Source organism: Oncorhynchus nerka, linkage group LG2 (assembly GCF_034236695.1).
Source record: "Oncorhynchus nerka isolate Pitt River linkage group LG2, Oner_Uvic_2.0, whole genome shotgun sequence".
Lineage (NCBI taxonomy): Eukaryota > Metazoa > Chordata > Actinopteri > Salmoniformes > Salmonidae > Oncorhynchus > Oncorhynchus nerka.
The window spans coordinates 21,296,663-21,316,738 of NC_088397.1; positions in this window are offsets into that span (position 1 = coordinate 21,296,663).

The window sequence follows — 20,076 nt, forward strand, 5'->3', positions numbered from 1 at the left end:
ATTCCTGAGAATATAACAGGGTAGAGGTGTGTTGTCGTGACCTGTCACTATAACAGAGAAATACTCTGGAACTGTTTTGGTCAGAGATCAGGATTATAAGGATTAAGCCAAAACAACACATGCAGAGAAACTAAGGAATTGGGCTCTTTCGGTATCACTATACCAAAATAAGACATGTTAATTGAACATTTACAAAATCAAACATTTATATTATATTATATATAAATTAAGTTATTACATTATAATGATTACAGACAAATACTCTCGGAACTGTCTGTTAAACTGTCATGATTCAAATCCCCCAAAGGATTACACAGATAAGAAAACCCCAGAATGGAAACCCCAGGTATTGTGGTCGGTTTGAAGATGGGCTAATCTTGTACTCATCCAGAGAAGCCTCCAGTCATCCAGGTGAGAAATCTACAGACAGGTTTATCTTGTTTTCCCAATAACTTCTTAGGAGCTATTAGTCATTCATACCATTAAATCAAATCAACAGGAACAGGAATACAACCTTACAATGAAACGCTTACTTACAAGCCCTTAACCAACAATGCAGTTTAAGAAAATCCCTAAAAAGTAAGAATAACAAGAATAACAATAAGAATAACAAATGATTAAAGGGCGGCAGTAAATAACAATAGAGAGGCTATATACAGGGGGTACCTGTACAGAGTAATGTGGAGGTTATATACAGGGGGTACCTGTACAGAGTAATGTGGAGGTTATATACAGGGGGTACCTGTACAGAGTCAATGTGGAGGCTATATACAGGGGGTACCTGTACAGAGTAATGTGGAGGTTATATACAGGGGGTACCTGTACAGAGTCAATGTGGAGGCTATATACAGGGGGTACCTGTACAGAGTCAATGTGGAGGCTATATACAGGGGGTACCTGTACAGAGTCAATGTGGAGGCTATATACAGGGGGTACCTGTACAGAGTCAATGTGGAGGTTATATACAGGGGGTACCTGTACAGAGTCAATGTGGAGGCTATATACAGGGGGTACCTGGACAGAGTCAATGTGGAGGTTATATACAGGGGGTACCTGTACAGAGTCAATGTGGAGGCTATATACAGGGGGTAAATGTACAGAGTCAATGTGGAGGTTATATACAGGGGTACCTGTACAGAGTCAATGTGGAGGCTATTTACAGGGGGTACCTGTACAGAGTCAATGTGGGGGCTATATACAGGGGTACCTGTACAGAGTCAATGTGGAGGCTATATACAGGGGTACCTGTACAGAGTCAATGTGGAGGCTATATACAGGGGGTACCTGTACAGAGTCAATGTGGAGGCTATATACAGGGGTTACCGGTACAGAGTCAATGTGGAGGTATATACAGGGGTACCTGTACAGAGTCAATGTGGAGGCTATATACAGGGGTACCTGTACAGAGTCAATGTGGAGGCTATATACAGGGGTACCTGTACAGAGTCAATGTGGAGGCTATATACAGGGGTACCTGTACAGAGTCAATGTGGAGGCTATATACAGGGGGTACCGGTACAGAGTCAATGTGGAGGCTATATACAGGGGGTACCGGTACAGAGTCAATGTGGAGGCTATATACAGGGGGTACCTGTACAGAGTCAATGTGGAGGCTATATACAGGGGGTACCTGTACAGAGTCAATGTGGAGGCTATATACAGGGGTACCTGTACAGAGTCAATGAGGAGGCTATATACAGGGGGTACCTGGACAGAGTCAATGTGGAGGTTATATACAGGGGGTACCTGTACAGAGTCAATGTGGAGGCTATATACAGGGGGTAAATGTACAGAGTCAATGTGGAGGTATATACAGGGGGTACCTGTACAGAGTCAATGTGGAGGCTATATACAGGGGGTACCTGTACAGAGTCAATGTGGAGGCTATATACAGGGGTACCTGTACAGAGTCAATGTGGAGGCTATATACAGGGGGTACCTGTACAGAGTCAATGTGGAGGCTATATACAGGGGGTATCTGTACAGAGTCAATGTGGAGGCTATATACAGGGGGTAAATGTACAGAGTCAATGTGGAGGTTATATACAGGGGGTACCTGTACAGAGTCAATGTGGAGGCTATTTACAGGGGGTACCTGTACAGAGTCAATGTGGGGGCTATATACAGGGGGTACCTGTACAGAGTCAATGTGGAGGCTATATACAGGGGGTACCTGTACAGAGTCAATGTGGAGGCTATATACAGGGGGTACCTGTACAGAGTCAATGTGGAGGCTATATACAGGGGTTACCGGTACAGAGTCAATGTGGAGGTTATATACAGGGGGTACCTGTACAGAGTCAATGTGGAGGCTATATACAGGGGGTACCTGTACAGAGTCAATGTGGAGGCTATATACAGGGGGTACCTGTACAGAGTCAATGTGGAGGTTATATACAGGGGGTACCTGTACAGAGTCAATGTGGAGGCTATATACAGGGGGTACCGGTACAGAGTCAATGTGGAGGCTATATACAGGGGGTACCGGTACAGAGTCAATGTGGAGGCTATATACAGGGGGTACCGGTACAGAGTCAATGTGGAGGCTATATACAGGGGGTACCTGTACAGAGTCAATGTGGAGGCTATATACAGGGGTACCGGTACAGAGTCAATGTCGAGATATATACAGGGGTACCTGTACAGAGTCAATGTGGAGGCTATATACAGGGGGTACCTGTACAGAGTCAATGTGGAGGCTATATACAGGGGGTACCTGTACAGAGTCAATGAGGAGGCTATATACAGGGGTACCTGTACAGAGTCAATGTGGAGGCTATATACAGGGGGTACCTGTACAGAGTCAATGTGGAGGCTATATACAGGGGTTACCGGTACAGAGTCAATATGGAGGTTATATACAGGGGGTACCTGTACAGAGTCAATGTGGAGGCTATATACAGGGGGTACCTGTACAGAGTCAATGTGGAGGCTATATACAGGGGGTACCTGTACAGAGTCAATGTGGAGGTTATATACAGGGGTACCTGTACAGAGTCAATGTGGAGGCTATATACAGGGGTACCTGTACAGAGTCAATGTGGAGGCTATATACAGGGGGTACCTGTACAGAGTCAATGTGGAGGCTATATACAGGGGGTACCGGTACAGAGTCAATGTGGAGGCTATATACAGGGGTACCGGTACAGAGTCAATGTGGAGGCTATATACAGGGGTACCTGTACAGAGTCAATGTGCAGGCTATATACAGGGGGTACCGGTACAGAGTCAATGTGGAGGCTATATACAGGGGATACCTGTACAGAGTCAATGTGGAGGCTATATACAGGGGTACCTGTACAGAGTCAATGTCGAGGCTATATACAGGGGTACCTGTACAGAGTCAATGTGGAGGCTATATACAGGGGATACCGGTACAGAGTCAATGTGGAGGCTATATACAGGGGTACCGGTACAGAGTCAATGTGGAGGCTATATACAGGGGGTACCTGTACAGAGTCAATGTGGAGGCTATATACAGGGGGTATCGGTACAGAGTCAATGTGGAGGCTATATACAGGGGGTACCGGTACAGAGTCAATGTGGAGGCTATATACAGGGGGTACCTGTACAGAGTCAATGTGGAGGCTATATACAGGGGTATCGGTACAGAGTCAATGTGGAGGTTATATACAGGGGATACGGGTACAGAGTCAATGTGGAGGCTATATACAGGGGATACGGGTACAGAGTCAATGTGGAGGCTACCTACAGGGGTACCTGTACAGAGTCAATGTGGAGGCTTATATACAGGGGGTACCTGTACAGAGTCAATGTGGAGGCTATATACAGGGGTACCGGTACAGAGTCAATGTGGAGGCTACCTACAGGGGTACCTGTACAGAGTCAATGTGGAGGCTATATACAGGGTGTACCGGTACAGAGTCAATGTGGAGGCTATATACAGGGGGTACCGTTACAGAGTCAATGTGGAGGCTATATACAGGGGGTACCTGTACAGAGTCAATGTGGAGGCTATATACAGGGGGTACCTGTAGACAGTCAATATGGAGGCTATATACAGGAGGTACTGGTACAGAGTCAATGTGGAGGCTATATACAGGGGGTACCGGTACAGAGTCAATGTGGAGGCTATATACAGGGGATACCGGTACAGAGTCAATGTGGAGGCTATATACAGGGGGTACCGGTACAGAGTCTATGTGGAGGCTATATACAGGGGGTACCAGTACAGAGTCAATGTGGAGGCTATATACAGGGGGTACCGGTACAGAGTCAATGTGGAGGCTATATACAGGGGGTACTGGTACAGTGTCAATGTGGAGGCTATATACAGGGGGTACCGGTACAGAGTCAATGTGGAGGCTATATACAGTGGGTAGCGGTAGAGAGTCAATGTGGAGGCTATATACAGGGGGTACTGGTACAGAGTCAATGTGGAGGCTATATACAGGGGGTACCGGTAAAGAGTCAATGTGGAGGCTATATTCAGGGGGTACCGGTACAGAGTCAATGTGGAGGCTATATACAGGGGGTACCAGTACAGAGTCAATTTGGAGGCTATATTCAGGGGGTACCAGTACAAAGTCAATGTGGAGGCTATATACAGGGGGTACCAGTACAGAGTCAATGTGGAGGCTATATACAGGGGGTACCAGTACAGAGTCAATGTGGAGGCTATATACAGGGGGTACCTGTACAGAGTCAATGTGGAGGCTATATACAGGGGGTACCGGTACAGAGTCAATGTGGAGGCTATATTCAGGGGGTACCAGTACAGAGTCAATGTGGAGGCTATATACAGGGGGTACCAGTACAGAGTCAATGTGGAGGCTATATACAGGGGGTACCAGTACAGAGTCAATGTGGAGGCTATATACAGGGGGTACCGGTACAGAGTCAATGTGGAGGCTATATACAGGGTGTTACGGTACAGAGTCAATGTGGAGGCTATATACAGGGGATACGGGTATAGAGTCAATGTGGAGGCTATATACAGGGGGTACCGGTACAGAGTCAATGTGAAGGCTATATACAGGGGGTACCTGTACAGAGTCAATGTGGAGGCTATATACAGGGGGTACCTGTAGACAGTCAATATGGAGGCTATATACAGGAGGTACTGGTACAGAGTCAATGTGGAGGTTATATACAGGGGGTACCGGTACAGAGTCAATGTGGAGGCTATATTCAGGGGGTACCTGTACAGAGTCAATTTGGAGGCTATACACAGGGGGTACTGGTACAGTGTCAATGTGGAGGCTATATACAGGGGGTACCGGTACAGAGTCAATGTGGAGGCTATATACAGTGGGTACCGGTACAGAGCCAATGTGGAGGCTATATACAGGGGGTACTAGTACAGAGTCAATGTGGAGGTTATATACAGGGGGTACCGGTACAGAGTCAATGTGGAGGCTATATTCAGGGGGTACCTGTACAGAGTAAATTTGGAGGCTATATACAGGGGGTACCGGTACAGAGTCAATGTGGAGGTTATATACAGGGGATACCGGTACAGAGTCAATGTGGAGGCTATATACAGGGGGTACTGGTACAGAGTCAATGTGGAGGTTATATACAGGGGGTACCTGTACAGAGTCAATGTGGAGGCTATATACAGGGGGTACTGGTACAGAGTCAATGTGGAGGTTATATACAGGGGGTACCGGTACAGAGTCAATGTGGAGGCTATATTCAGGGGGTACCTGTACAGAGTCAATTTGGAGGCTATATACAGGGGGTACCGGTACAGAGTCAATGTGGAGGTTACATACAGGGGATACCGGTACAGAGTCAATGTGGAGGCTATATACAGGGGGTACTGGTACAGAGTCAATGTGGAGGCTATATTCAGGGGGTACCTGTACAGAGTCAATTTGGAGGCTATACACAGGGGGTACTGGTACAGTGTCAATGTGGAGGCTATATACAGGGGGTACCGGTACAGAGTCAATGTGGAGGCTATATACAGTGGGTACCGGTACAGAGCCAATGTGGAGGCTATATACAGGGGGTACTGGTACAGAGTCAATGTGGAGGTTATATACAGGGGGTACCGGTACAGAGTCAATGTGGAGGCTATATTCAGGGGGTACCTGTACAGAGTCAATTTGGAGGCTATATACAGGGGGTAACGGTACAGAGTCAATGTGGAGGTTATATACAGGGGATACCGGTACAGAGTCAATGTGGAGGCTATATACAGGGGTACTGGTACAGAGTCAATGTGGAGGTTATATACAGGGGTACCTGTACAGAGTCAATGTGGAGGCTATATACAGGGGTACTGGTACAGAGTCAATGTGGAGGTTATATACAGGGGGTACCTGTACAGAGTCAATGTGGAGGCTATATACAGGGGGTACCTGTACAGAGTCAATTTGGAGGCTATACACAGGGGGTACTGGTACAGTGTCAATGTGGAGGCTATATACAGGGGGTACCGGTACAGAGTCAATGTGGAGGCTATATACAGTGGGTACCGGTACAGAGCCAATGTGGAGGCTATATACAGGGGGTACTGGTACAGAGTCAATGTGGAGGTTATATACAGGGGGTACCGGTACAGAGTCAATGTGGAGGTTATATACAGGGGGTACCTGTACAGAGTCAATGTGGAGGCTATATACAGGGGGTACTGGTACAGAGTCAATGTGGAGGTTATATACAGGGGGTACCTGTACAGAGTCAATGTGGAGGCTATATACAGGGGGTACTGGTACAGAGTCAATGTGGAGGTTATATACAGGGGGTACCTGTACAGAGTCAATGTGGAGGCTATATACAGTGGGTACCGGTACAGAGTATATGTGGCGGCTGTATACAGGGGGTACTGGTACAGAGTCAACGTGTCACTGTGTCAATGTGCGGGGGGCACCGGTCTCAAGGTAATTGAGGTAATTATGTACATGTAGGTAGAGTTATTAAAGTGGTATCAAAGCCAATGCCAAACTCAGCCAAGTTGATGACAAAGCCATTACATTGTACAGGCACGGCTATTATCACATCTTGCCTTCCAACAACAACAAGTTTGTGTATGTGTGTGGGTGTGGTGTTGCGATATGTCTGCAGGCGTGTGTGCAGGTCTGTTTTCCTGTGAGACAATTGTTGTTTTCTTCATCTAGTCTCTTCCATGGAATCACCTGAGCATGTCCCGCCCTGTTTCCCCTGGAGTGCAACGACACAGAAATAGAGAGAAAGAGCGAGAGAAAGTGGATGAGACAGAGACACGGGAGAGAGAGGGATAGAAGGGGAAGAGAGTCATAGACTGTTCTCTCTGCTACCGTACGGCAAGCAGTACTGGTGCGCCAAGTCTAGATCAAAAAGGTTCTTTAACAGATTCTACCCCCAAGTCATAAGACTGCTGAACAATTAATCAAATGGCCACCTGGACTACTTACATTGACGCCAACCTACTTGTACAAATTATCTCAACTAACCTGTACCCTCGCACATTGACTCAGTACTGGTACCGCCTGTATATAGCCTCGTTATTTTAATTTTATTGTTTTATTTATTATTTATATTTTACTTGAGTTTATTTAGAGAGAAAAAATCTTAACTCTATTTCTTGAACTGCATTGTTGGTTAAGGGCGTTTAAGTAAGCATTTCACCGTAAGGTCTACACGAGACAGCCTACAGGGAGGAGCTGAGGGCCTAGGGAGTGTGGTGCCAGGAAAATAACCTCTCACTCAACATCAACAAAACAAAGGAGCTGATCGTGGACTTCAGGAAACAGCAGAGGGAGCACCCCCATATCCACATAGACAGGACTGCAGTGAAGAAGAAGGAAAGCTTCAAGTTCCTCGGCGTACAGATCACTGACCAACTGAAAGGGTCCACCCACACAGACAGTGTGGTGAAGAAGGCACAACTGCGCCTCTTCAACCTCAGGAGCCTGAGGAAATTTGGCTTGGCACCTAAAACCCTCACAAACTCACAGATGCACAATGGAGAGCATCCTGTAGGGCTGTATCACTGTTTGGTATGACAACAGCACTGCCTGCAACTGCAGGGCTCTCCAGAGGGTGGTGCGGTCTGCCCAACGCATCACCCGGGGCAAACTATCTGCCCGCCAGGACTCCTACATCACACAATGTCACAGGAAGGCCAACAAGATAATTAAGTACAACAACCACCAGAGCCACTCCCTGCTCACCCCGCTATTATCCAGAAGACAAGGTCAGTGCAGGTGTATCAAAGCTGGGACTGAGAGACTGAAAAACAGCTTCTATCTCAAGGCCATCACTAGCACCTTAGAGGCTGCTGCCCTATATACATAGACTTGAAATCACTGGCCACTTTAATAATGGAACGCTAGTCACTTTATAATGTGTACATATTTTGCATTACTCCTCTCACCTTGGTCAGCAGGTAGCCTACTGGTTAGAGAGTTGGACTAGCAACCGAAAGGTTACAAGATCAAATCCCAGAGATAACCTGCGCTGACAAAGTAAAAATCTGTCGTTGTGCCCCTGAACAAGGCATTTGGCTCAATGTTCCTAGGCCCTCAGTGAAAACAAGATTTTTTTCTCAACTGACTTGGCTAGTTAAATAAAGGTAAAAAAAAGTATTATATGTATATACTGTACTCTATTGTAGTCTATGCCGCTCATGCATTGTGTGTATTGTTGCGAAATTGTTAGATATTACTTCTTAGATATTACTGCACTGTTGGAGCAACAAACACAATCATTTCGCAACACCCGCAATAACATCTGCTAAACATGTGTATGTGACCAATACATTTGCTTTGATTTGACCTGTTATATTCGGCACATGTGACAAATAACATTTGATTTGAGAGAGAGAGAGAGGGGATAGAGGGGGAGAGAGAGGGGATAGAGGGGGAGAGAGATGGGATGAGAGAGAAAGTACCATGACACCATGCGAGACCCAGGAGAAAGATGGTTGGAGTCTTACAACATTTATTAATCCAAAAGGAGTAAACTAGAGAACGGCCGTGGCCAGGCAAAAGGTCAAAACCAGATCAGAGTCCAGGAGGTACAGAGTGGCAGAAAGGCTCGTGGTCAAGGCAGGCAGAATGGTCAGGCAGCCAGGTACAGAGTCCAGAACAGGCAAGGGTCAAAACCAGATCAGAGTCCAGGAGGTACAGAGTGGCAGAAAGGCTCATGGTCAAGGCAGGCAGAATGGTCAGGCAGCCAGGTACAGAGTCCAGAACAGGCAAGGGTCAAAACCAGATCAGAGTCCAGGAGGTACAGAGTGGCAGAAAGGCTCGTGGTCAAGGCAGGCAGAATGGTCAGGCAGCCAGGTACAGAGTCCAGAACAGGCAAGGGTCAAAACCAGGAAGACTAGAAAAAGGAGAATAGCAATGGTTGGAGTTTGGGAAAAAACGCTGGTTGACTTGGAACATACAAGACGAACTGGCACTGAGAGACAGGAAACACACTGGGGGAAATCAGCGACACCTGGAGGGAGTGGAGACAATCACAAGGACAGGTGAAACAGATCAGAGTGTGACAGGAAGAGTAAGAGAACACATTACTACCTCAGTTTAAATATTTAATAAGTGATTATGGGCTAAATTTCCTCTGTGTGTACTGTAAAATATGCTACTTTACTGTTCATGATATTTGCTCCAATTAATGCCTACTCTTTCATTCAAATGTGAAGATACAAAGAAGAAGCCAAAACACATCTACATACACAAATTACTACTCTGTACCTAAGGGTGACATAATTTTTCCCCAATACCAACCGTCAGCTTGCCAAATCACATACTATGCCTTAAATCAATACATTTTGAAGCCAAATTAATTTGATTTGAGAATGGACTATTCCTTTAACCTTCCACTGGCATATAGTTACTGAAATTAATACAGGTAATACCTCACATATACCATACCAGAGACATAAAACGTATACAAAATATTAAGGACTACAGCTCTTTCCATGACATAGACTGACCTGGTGAATCCAGGTGAAAGCTATGAACCCTTATTGATGTCCCTGGTTAAATCCATTTCAATCAGTGAAGATGAAGGAGAGGAGACAGGTTAAAGAAGGATTTTTAAGCCATGACACAATTAAGACACTGATTGTGTATGTGTGACATTCAAAGGGTGAATGGGCAAGACAAAATATTTAAGTGTCTTTGAACGAGGTATGGTAAAAGGTGCCAGGCGGACCGGTTTGTGTCAAGAACTGCAACGCTGCTGGGTTTTTCACACATCAGTTTCCTGTGTGTATCAAGAATGTCCCACTACTCAAAGGACATCCAGCCAACTTGACGCGACTGTGGCAAGCATTGGAGTGAACATGGGCCAACGTCTTTCTGGAATGCTTTCCACACCTTGTAGTCCGTGCCCTGACTAATTGAGGCTGTTCTGAGTCCAGTCTCAACTCAATATTCGGAAGGTGTTCATAATGTTTTGTACATAGCTGATACGTGAAAGTGGAGGGCACCCTCATGTGGTAAAAGGGCTTAACACGCAATCTGAGTTTTGTTGAAGGGGAGGTGCCTTTGACAGGATATACACCAATAACGTTGTCGGCAGCATTGGATCCAGTGGGTCAAGATGCCAATGGTTTTCGAGTCCATCACCTTAACCACTCAGCCACGCAAATACTGTGCTAATGATATGCGTGTCCTCCATCTAGACTACAGTAGTATTAACTGTTGGCTAATTAAACTATTTGAATAACTTTTCATTTAGACTATGATAAAATGTTTAATTTATACCATAATAAAAGTGTTTAATTCATTTACTATCATGCTATCAAATGCAATATGACATTCACTAAATTACATTGATCGATTTAGAAAAATATTATCAGTAGTTGGATTTGACACCACCACTCGAGCAGAGACTTCAACCTTGACGAGGCACCTTACACCGCTCAGCCATCCTGACTCCGTAGGAGCAGCATAAGGTCTAAGTCTATAAGGACTACATGAGGTCTAAATCTGTAAGGACTACATGAGGTCTAAATCTGTAAGGACTACATGAGGTCTAAATCTGTAAGGACTACATGAGGTCTAAATATGTAAGGACTACATGAGGTCTAAATCTGTAAGGACTACATGAGGTCTAAATCTGTAAGGACTACATGAGGTCTAAATCTGTAAGGACTACATGAGGTCTAAATCTGTAAGGACTACATGAGGTCTAAATCTGTAAGGACTACATGAGGTCTAAATCTGTAAGGACTACATGAGGTCTAAATATGTAAGGACTACATGAGGTCTAAATCTGTAAGGACTACATGAGGTCTAAATCTGTAAGGACTACATGAGGTCTAAATCTGTAAGGACTACATGAGGTCTAAATCTGTAAGGACTACATGAGGTCTAAATCTGTAAGGACTACATGAGGTCTAAGTCTATAAGGACTACATGAGGTCTAAATCTGTAAGGACTACATGAGGTCTAAATCTGTAAGGACTACATGAGGTCTAAATCTGTAAGGACTACATGAGGTCTAAATCTGTAAGGACTACATGAGGTCTAAATCTGTAAGGACTACATGAGGTCTAAATCTGTAAGGACTACATGAGGTCTAAAATATGTAAGGACTACATGAGGTCTAAATCTGTAAGGACTACATGAGGTCTAAATCTGTAAGGACTACATGAGGTCTAAATCTGTAAGGACTACATGAGGTCTAAATCTGTAAGGACTACATGAGGTCTAAATCTGTAAGGACTACATGAGGTCTAAATCTGTAAGGACTACATGAGGTCTAAATCTGTAAGGACTACATGAGGTCTAAATCTGTAAGGACTACATGAGGTCTAAATCTGTAAGGACTACATGAGGTCTAAATCTGTAAGGACTACATGAGGTCTAAATCTGTAAGGACTACATGAGGTCTAAATCTGTAAGGACTACATGAGGTCTAAACCACCAAATGTGTCTATTATAACATACTTAATTTTTTCATTGTAATGACTTGCTGTAGAAAGTGTATCGGTAAAAATAGAAATAGGAATATTATATTATTTATTTTTCTTCACTCAGAAGAACAAAAGAAAGAAAGAAAGAAAGAAAGAAAGAAAGAAAGAAAGAAAGAAAGAAAAAGCCCAGGGTGTAGATACATCGTCTCCCCACTAAGGGGCACTAAAGGAACATGGGAACTGGTATTCATATCATGTACATGTACTGTATTTTAGCTGTATTTCCATGTTTGTGAACAGGGCTGATCGATATTAATGAATTCATTCATCACCTGTTCTGTCATCCAATCAGAATCAAGGCCATAGAGAGTAAAAAGGAAGGTAATGACAGTGGTCTAGAGATTCAATCAAATCAAATCCAACTTTATTTGTCACGTGAGCTGAATACAAGTGTAGACCTTACCGTGAAATGCCTACTTACAAGCCCTTAACCAACAGTGCAGTTCAAGAAGAGTTAAGAAAATATTTACCAAATAAACTAAAGCAAAAAATTATAAAAAGTCACATAATAAAATAACAATAACGAGGCTATATACGGGGGTACCGGTATCGAGTCAGTTTCTCTGATATGTTCCCCTCCTGGTTTTATTCTCATGTTTCCTCCTATACTATCTTGGCAAGGTGCCAAAGTGTGTGTGTCACACCCAACAACCCTCAGTTTGCTCTGTCACACACAACAACATTCCATTTCCCCTGTCTCACACAACAACCCTCCATTTCCCCTGTCACACACAACCCTCCATTTACCCTGTCTCACACACAACCCTCCATTTCCCCTGTCACACACAACAACCCTCCATTTACCCTGTCACACACAATAACCCTCCATTTCCCCTGTCACACACAACCCTCCATTTACCCTGTCTCAAACAACAACCCTCCATTTCCCCCGTCACACACAACAACACTCCATTTCCCCTGTTACACAAAACAACCCTCACTTTCCCCTGTTACACAAAACAACCCTCAATTTCCCCTGTCACACACAACAACCCTCCATTTCCCCTGTTACACAAAACAACCCTCCATTTCCCCTGTCACACACAACAACCCTCCATTTGCCCTGTTACACAAAACAACCCTCCATTTCCCCTGTCACACACAACAACCCTCCATTTGCCCTGTTACACAAAACAACCCTCCATTTCCCCTGTCACACACAACAACCCTCCATTTCCCCTGTTACACACAACAACCCTCCATTTCCCCTGTTACACACAACAACCCTCCATTTCCCCTGTCACACACAACAACCCTCCATTTCCCCTGTTACACACAACAACCCTCCATTTCCCCTGTTACACACAACAACCCTCCATTTCCCCTGTTACACACAACAACCCTCCATTTCCCCTGTCACACACAACAACCCTCCATTTCCCCTGTTACACACAACAACCCTCCATTTCCCCTGTTACACACAACAACCCTCCATTTCCCCTGTCACACACAACAACCCTCCATTTCCCCTGTTACACAAAACAACCCTCCATTTCCCCTGTTACACACAACAACCCTCCATTTCTCCTTTCACACACAACAACCCTTAATTTCTCCTTTCACACACAACAACCCTCCATTTCCCCTGTCACACTCAACAATCCTCCATTTCCCATGTTACACAAATCAACCCTCCATTTCCCCTGTTACACACAACAACCCTCCATTTCCCCTGTCACACTCAACAATCCTCCATTTCCCATGTTACACAAATCAACCCTCCATTTCCCCTGTTACACACAACAACCCTCCAGGTTGAGTTATGGCTGATTTGAAGTTAAATCATTAACTCTGTTAGGTCAACCCTGTCACTTTAATTGTCACCACTGTAGATTTGAAAAAATGTAAATTGAACATGTGCTATTTATGATAGAATGTTAAAATACACTACCCCAAAGACACTTATAATTATTTCACAGTGGTGTGGAAATCAGAAATGAAAAAAAGTTTATCTTTGATTCATTCATTGAATTCATTTAAACATTCATATAAAAATAAAATATTTAACAAATAATTTGCATTATCCCCCATGCAGCCGGAAATGTGTTGACCTGAGATTCAGCAGTAAATCCATCTGAACCTTTCAGGTCGTTATGCACACCACCCGTAATGTTTCCACCGCAGTGATGAGCGTGGGATATGGCTTGAAAATGTCATTAGGAGTACAGTGACATCTTCCATTCCTGGGATGAGTTTTCGGCCCATATCTCATGCTCATCACTGCGGTGGAAACATTATGGGTGGTGTTCATTTTGACCTGAAAGATTTAGATGTTTTAACTGCTGAATCTCAGGTCAAAACAATTCTGGCTATCCCCCATGTTGCTCCACCTCTGCTTCCTCTCCTTGTGCTATGACTTTGTTGTGGTGGAGAGGTTTGCGTGCCTCTAAGACCCTGAGAGCTAGGTTCTGCAAACTCACAATCTTGCAGAGCTATGCACCCACCAACAAATTTGAAAAGGAGGACAAGGACAACTGGCACAAACAACTACAACTGGCTTTTTCTAACAAACCCCAGCATTACACGTTTCTGGTTATCAGTGACATCATTTCTAAAGTGGGATCCGACAATAGCAACAATGAGAGAGCTATGGGTATCCATGGATGTGACAAAATAAACAATGGCCAACACCTTATTGAATACCTTCTGCATGAATAGGGCTGTTGCGGTGACCATATTATAGCCTTGTGGTTAGAGCATTGGGATCGAATCCCCAAGCTGACAAGGTAAAAATCTGTCATTTTGCCCCTGATCAAGGCAGTTAACCTACTATTCCCCAGGGTTGGTTTAAATGCAGTAGACACATTTCAGCTGAATGCATTTGGATGTCAATTTTCTTCTTCTTTTTTCTTCTTGCCCAAGGAATGAGCCACCCCTCATGGCTGCCAATGTGATAAGGATGCAACCAGGGCTGACGCGGATGGGGGTTACTTATTTGCAGGACATAAAGTCTAAGTCTGTATCTGTGTCTGTATCTGTGTGAGGAGTTGGACTTGTTGGTATGGGCAGGCATAAGATTGGTTAAAAGCACATTCCAGCCGGTGTCTATTCCACAACTTACCTCTGGCTAAATCTATGACGTTAAAATGCCTATTTCCATATGACTGCGCAATCAATCCACTGTCTCATCAGCCCATTCAGGCAATTTATAAAAAAAACATCTAGATATTATCTCACATTTGACATTTAGTTTTCCACACTGGAGAATTTGTATAAACGGTGCTTTCTGTCTCTGACATTTGCAACATTATTTGAATAATCAAATTTGATCTCCAGGTGTCGGGATGAGACAGACAGGCAAGCAGCTTTTCTCAACCAGTCGAAATCATGAATCAGCATAATTTCTATGGATATATACAAAGAATTATCAATCAAAAACATACAAAAAATGAAACGAAGTGTAGCTAGTTTGCTGTCTTTCCAGCTTCAGTTTGAAGTGATTGTGTTAGTTGTGTTGTTGGCTAGCTCTTCTGAACAACAGTGTCCTGTTGAGAGGGTACATGCGTCATTAGCTCATTGTTATGGATGTATCCAAATAAATGTAAATAGAAAACATCTTAAACAAATGCAAATGCAGCTACTTTGCTGTTATTCTGGCTGCACTTTTTGACATGACTGTAAGTTAGCCATAGTTGGCTAGCTAGCAAGCAAGCAAGGGATAAGAACGTTTCCAGCCAAACTTCTGACATCAACTGTATTAACTTCAAACACTCGCTTCTTTGGCGTCATCACTTAACTATGTTGTTATTCCTGTTTGAAGAGAGGGGAGAGATCCTGGAGATTGAAGTTGTCATTTAACTTATTTTATGCCTAATAATACTAAAATACAAACTACCAGAACATTAAAAGATTAGAACATAAACTAGAATATGAATTTACTACAATCTAAACTATAAAATTACCTGCTAGAATATAAACTACATTATGAATTTACTATAATCTACACTATGAAATTACTTGCTAGAATATAAAATAGATTATGAATTTACTATAATCTAAACTATAAAATTACTTGTTAGAATGTAAACTAGATTATGAATTTACTAGAACATCAACTAGAATATGAATTTACTAGAACTCAAACTAGAAAATGAATATATTAGAATTTGAACTAGAACATAGACTACAAAAAAAACCTACTGTTATATTGATATCGAATTACAAATATTGGTACCCAAAATTATTCTTCATTGTACCCCATGTTGCTCAACCTCTACTTCATTGAGGAGCCAGGTGGGACCACAGAGCAGGTAGTTGCAGATTCTTCTTCACTGACATCAATGCTACAATGTGATACTGTACCTCAGTTAAACTGAATGCATTTCTGCAGCTCTAGAGGAACTTGTTAAGCATTTACATAGAGCAAAATGTTCTGTAGGCGTTATGATTGTAAATATTTTTTTATCATAAGCTGTCAAAAGGTTCCTGACATATATCTTAGACTTTAACAGTTGGTATTTTATTATTTAGATGTTTTATTCATCATGTTTTGACCTCCAGGCTCCTCCATCTTCTCCTGCCAACTCTGTCAGTCCACCATGCAGCCTCCACACCACTGCAGTAACAGCCATATCTTCACGTCACAAAGCTTCAGTACTATCTGAATGTGTTGTAAGTCCTGTACAGCACTTGGTATACAGTACATCACTATTCAGACAATGTGTTCAGCTGCATTGCTAACCTAACCAACCCCCTCTGAATCTTCTCATTCAGGAAGTACCATCCAGCATCCTGTGGCAACCTCAATGTGAATCATGATCACCACCGACCCGGGCTCCACAGAGGTAGCCTTGGACGCCCAGGCTCTGCACACGTTCAAGGACACGAGATTTTGAAGGATCCCAGTGAGCAAAATGTACTTAATTTTAATCCTCTTAAGGATCTCTACAGATTGGTGTCCCACCCGCGGGATGGTTGAGCTAATGTGTGCTAATGCATTTAGCATGAGCTTGTAAGTAACAAGAACATTTCCCAGGACATAGACATATCTGATATTGGCAGAAAGCTTAAAATCTTGTTAATCTAACTGCACTGTCCAATTTACAGTAGCTATTACAGTGAAAGAATACCATGCTATTGTTTTAGGAGAGGGCACAGTTATGAGCTTGAAAAGTTATTAATAATCCAATTTGGCACCTTTGGGCAGTCTTGATAAAAAAAATGATATCAGAAATGCAATGTTTCATTGGATCAGTCTAAAACTTTGCACAAACACTGCTGCCATCTGGTGGCCAAAATCTAAATTGCGCCTGGGCAAGAATAATACATTATGGCCTTTCTCTTGCATTTCAAAGATGACAGTACAAAAAAAATACAACAAATATTGTTTTTTTCTTTCTTTGTATTATCTTTTACCAGATCTAATGTGTTATATTCTCCTACGTAATTTCACATTTCCACAAACTTAAAAATGTTTCCTTTCAAATGGTATCAGGAATATGCAGTTTAATTTTGGTATGTCATTTTAGGTGATTTTGTTTTTTAAAGAGCTGATCCTTAAGCGATTTGAAACATCTTTTCAACCAAAAATATGTATTTTCATCATATTTTACTAACAGTAATGGCCTCCCGAGACCACCACACAGATGACTCTCAGCACACCAGACCGCAGGGACCGATAAGATGTGATTAGATCTTCAGCAAGATGTGGACCTCGCCACGTCATCTGAAGATAAAGAAAATAAAGGCCACAGAAGATAAAGGCTAATGGAACTGACAGAGATATATGTTTTGTTTGATTTGATTTGATTTGTTTTGATTTGATGTAATATTCTACATTAAAAAAGAGACAAATATACAAAATAACTTATTGAACCAAACACAAAACTGTTTTTCTAATACATGGAATGATGTGATTGATTAGTCAAGGAGGTACAATACACACAAAAAATATGAATACAAGGAAAAACTCCAGTCATTGAGTTAACCTCAATATGACCTTCAATGGGAAAGCGTAGTAAATCATCATTGATTTAGTGCTAGAGTGTATTCAGAATATGGCCATTCTGACATTCATTATAAAATGCCTCAGATAGGACCAAAAAAGTGTCTGGAGCTATCCGTCAGGGTATGAGTGACAACAGGTCCACATGTCAAAATGGGGGAAATCTTAGCAAATGGCTTAATGGTTATTCATGAGAATCAAGTGTGTGTGTATGTGTGAGAGAGTGTGTGTTTGTGTGTGTGTGGATGTGGTGTTGCGGTGTGCATGCAGGCGTGTGTGCATGTGTGTTTTCCTGTGATATAATTGTTGTTTTCTTCATCCAGTGTCTTCCATGAAATCACCTCAGCATGTCACACCCTGTTTCCCCTAGAGTGCAGCGACAACATACCTTCACACAGAAAGAGAAAGAGAATGAGACAGAGAACTGGGAGAGAAAGGGGGAGAGAAGGGGTAGGATAGAGGAAGAGAACAAATGATTACCCCAGTTGAAATATTTCATCAGCGATTCCTGGCTACATATCCTGTGTGTGTGTGTGTGTGTGTGTGTGTGTGTGTGTGTGTGTGTGTGTGTGTGTGTGTGTGTGTGTGTGTGTGTGTGTGTGTGTGTGTGTGTGTGTGTGTGTGTGTGTGTGTGTGAGAGAGTGTGCTGTCGTTCTTCCCCTGAACAGGCAGTTAACCCACTGTTCCTAGGCCATCATTGAAAATAAGAATTACATTCCTCCCTAATTTCACAATTAAGAAATGTAGGTTATCACTACTGGTCAGTATAAATTTCACTTGGGATACAACACTAAGGTTTTTAACTACTTCACAGTCTTCAAACTCGATTAATTACATCTCTTCAATGAGATAACTTGGAGGTCTTCTATTAGTTCTCATATTGTATCAAGGGTTGGGATCTGAATCAGGGTTTTGATCTGGTTGTTCAGCGTCCCGTGGACCAGTGTTCAGGTCGTCAACAGCTCGGTATTGATGGTGGGAGCTTTTTGAAGACGGATGAATTTCTGGTTACATCCAGAGCGTGTCACTGTCATCACCGAACCTTTGATTCTCACAACTTTGTAAGGCATTAGGAGGGAGTCATGAGTTTTCTTTTGACTTGCTGATTACAGAGTACCGTGTCTCCTGAATTGAGTGTGGAGGGTTGTGCCCGGTTCTTGTAGTCAGCAGTCTATTTCATGCGTTGCTTTGCACATTGATCAGTGTCACGTAGCTTGAGTAGTTCCGTGAGGGGTTGCGCACCTCCGAAAACTGTACCGATTTTGTTTCCAAGGTTTTCCTTCAGAGTTTGTGGCTGTGACAGTTTTCTTGAGTGTTCTCATGAAGCGTTCTGCTTTGGCATTAGCTCTAGGCCAGTAAGGTGTTATCTTTCTATGTTTAAATCCTAGGTAGTGGCTGAAATCCAAGGTAGTGGCAAGGTGGTAGTGGCTGTCCATTGAAGGGAGGTCCATTGTCCATTTTTACAATCTCAGGTACTCCAAAGGAGGATAAATCTTTGTCAAGCTTGGGAATGACAGAAGTGGCAGATGTGGACTTTATGATTTCAACTTCCAGATACCTTGAGTATTTGTTGACAGCTACAAGTAGGTAGTCACCTGATGGGAAAGGACCACAGAAATTGACTGATACTTCTAGCCATGGACCTTTTGGGTAGTTTTGACATATACAGTGGTTCCATATGATTTTCTACAGTGGCAGCTTGACATGGAATGCATTGCTGAATTGCTTTTCAACAAAGTCATCTATGCCTGGAAACCAAACCTCTCTCAGTAGGTGTTTTGTTTTTACAATACCTAGATGTCCTAGGTTGTGAACTAGGTTGACTTCTTTTTTTTGGAGAAAGATTGGCGTTTGCTTGTGCGTTGATTAGTTAGTTCGTGTCTCATGCGAAAGAGTGCTTTTAATGTTTGGAAATCAACATCTTGTGTGTCACGCGGTGATTCTTGCCAGGTTCCTGTGGACAATAGTGGCATCATCTTCTGTAGAGCTGAGTCTCTTTGTTTCTTCTTGCACCTCTTCTAGAGTCATCGCTTTGGGAACTGTGTTGTCAATGATAAAAGTTCACATATTCCTCTACCATGCGAGAGGTTCATTGTGGGGTTTCCCCTCCGATGAGACGTCTTGACATGTAGTCGGCAGGGTTGTCTTTACGGATTTGTACTTAACAGTGTAGCTGTATGGTTGTAGTCTCAGTCTCCATCACTCAAGTCATTTTTATTTTTATTTTTTATTTAACCTTAATTTAACCAGG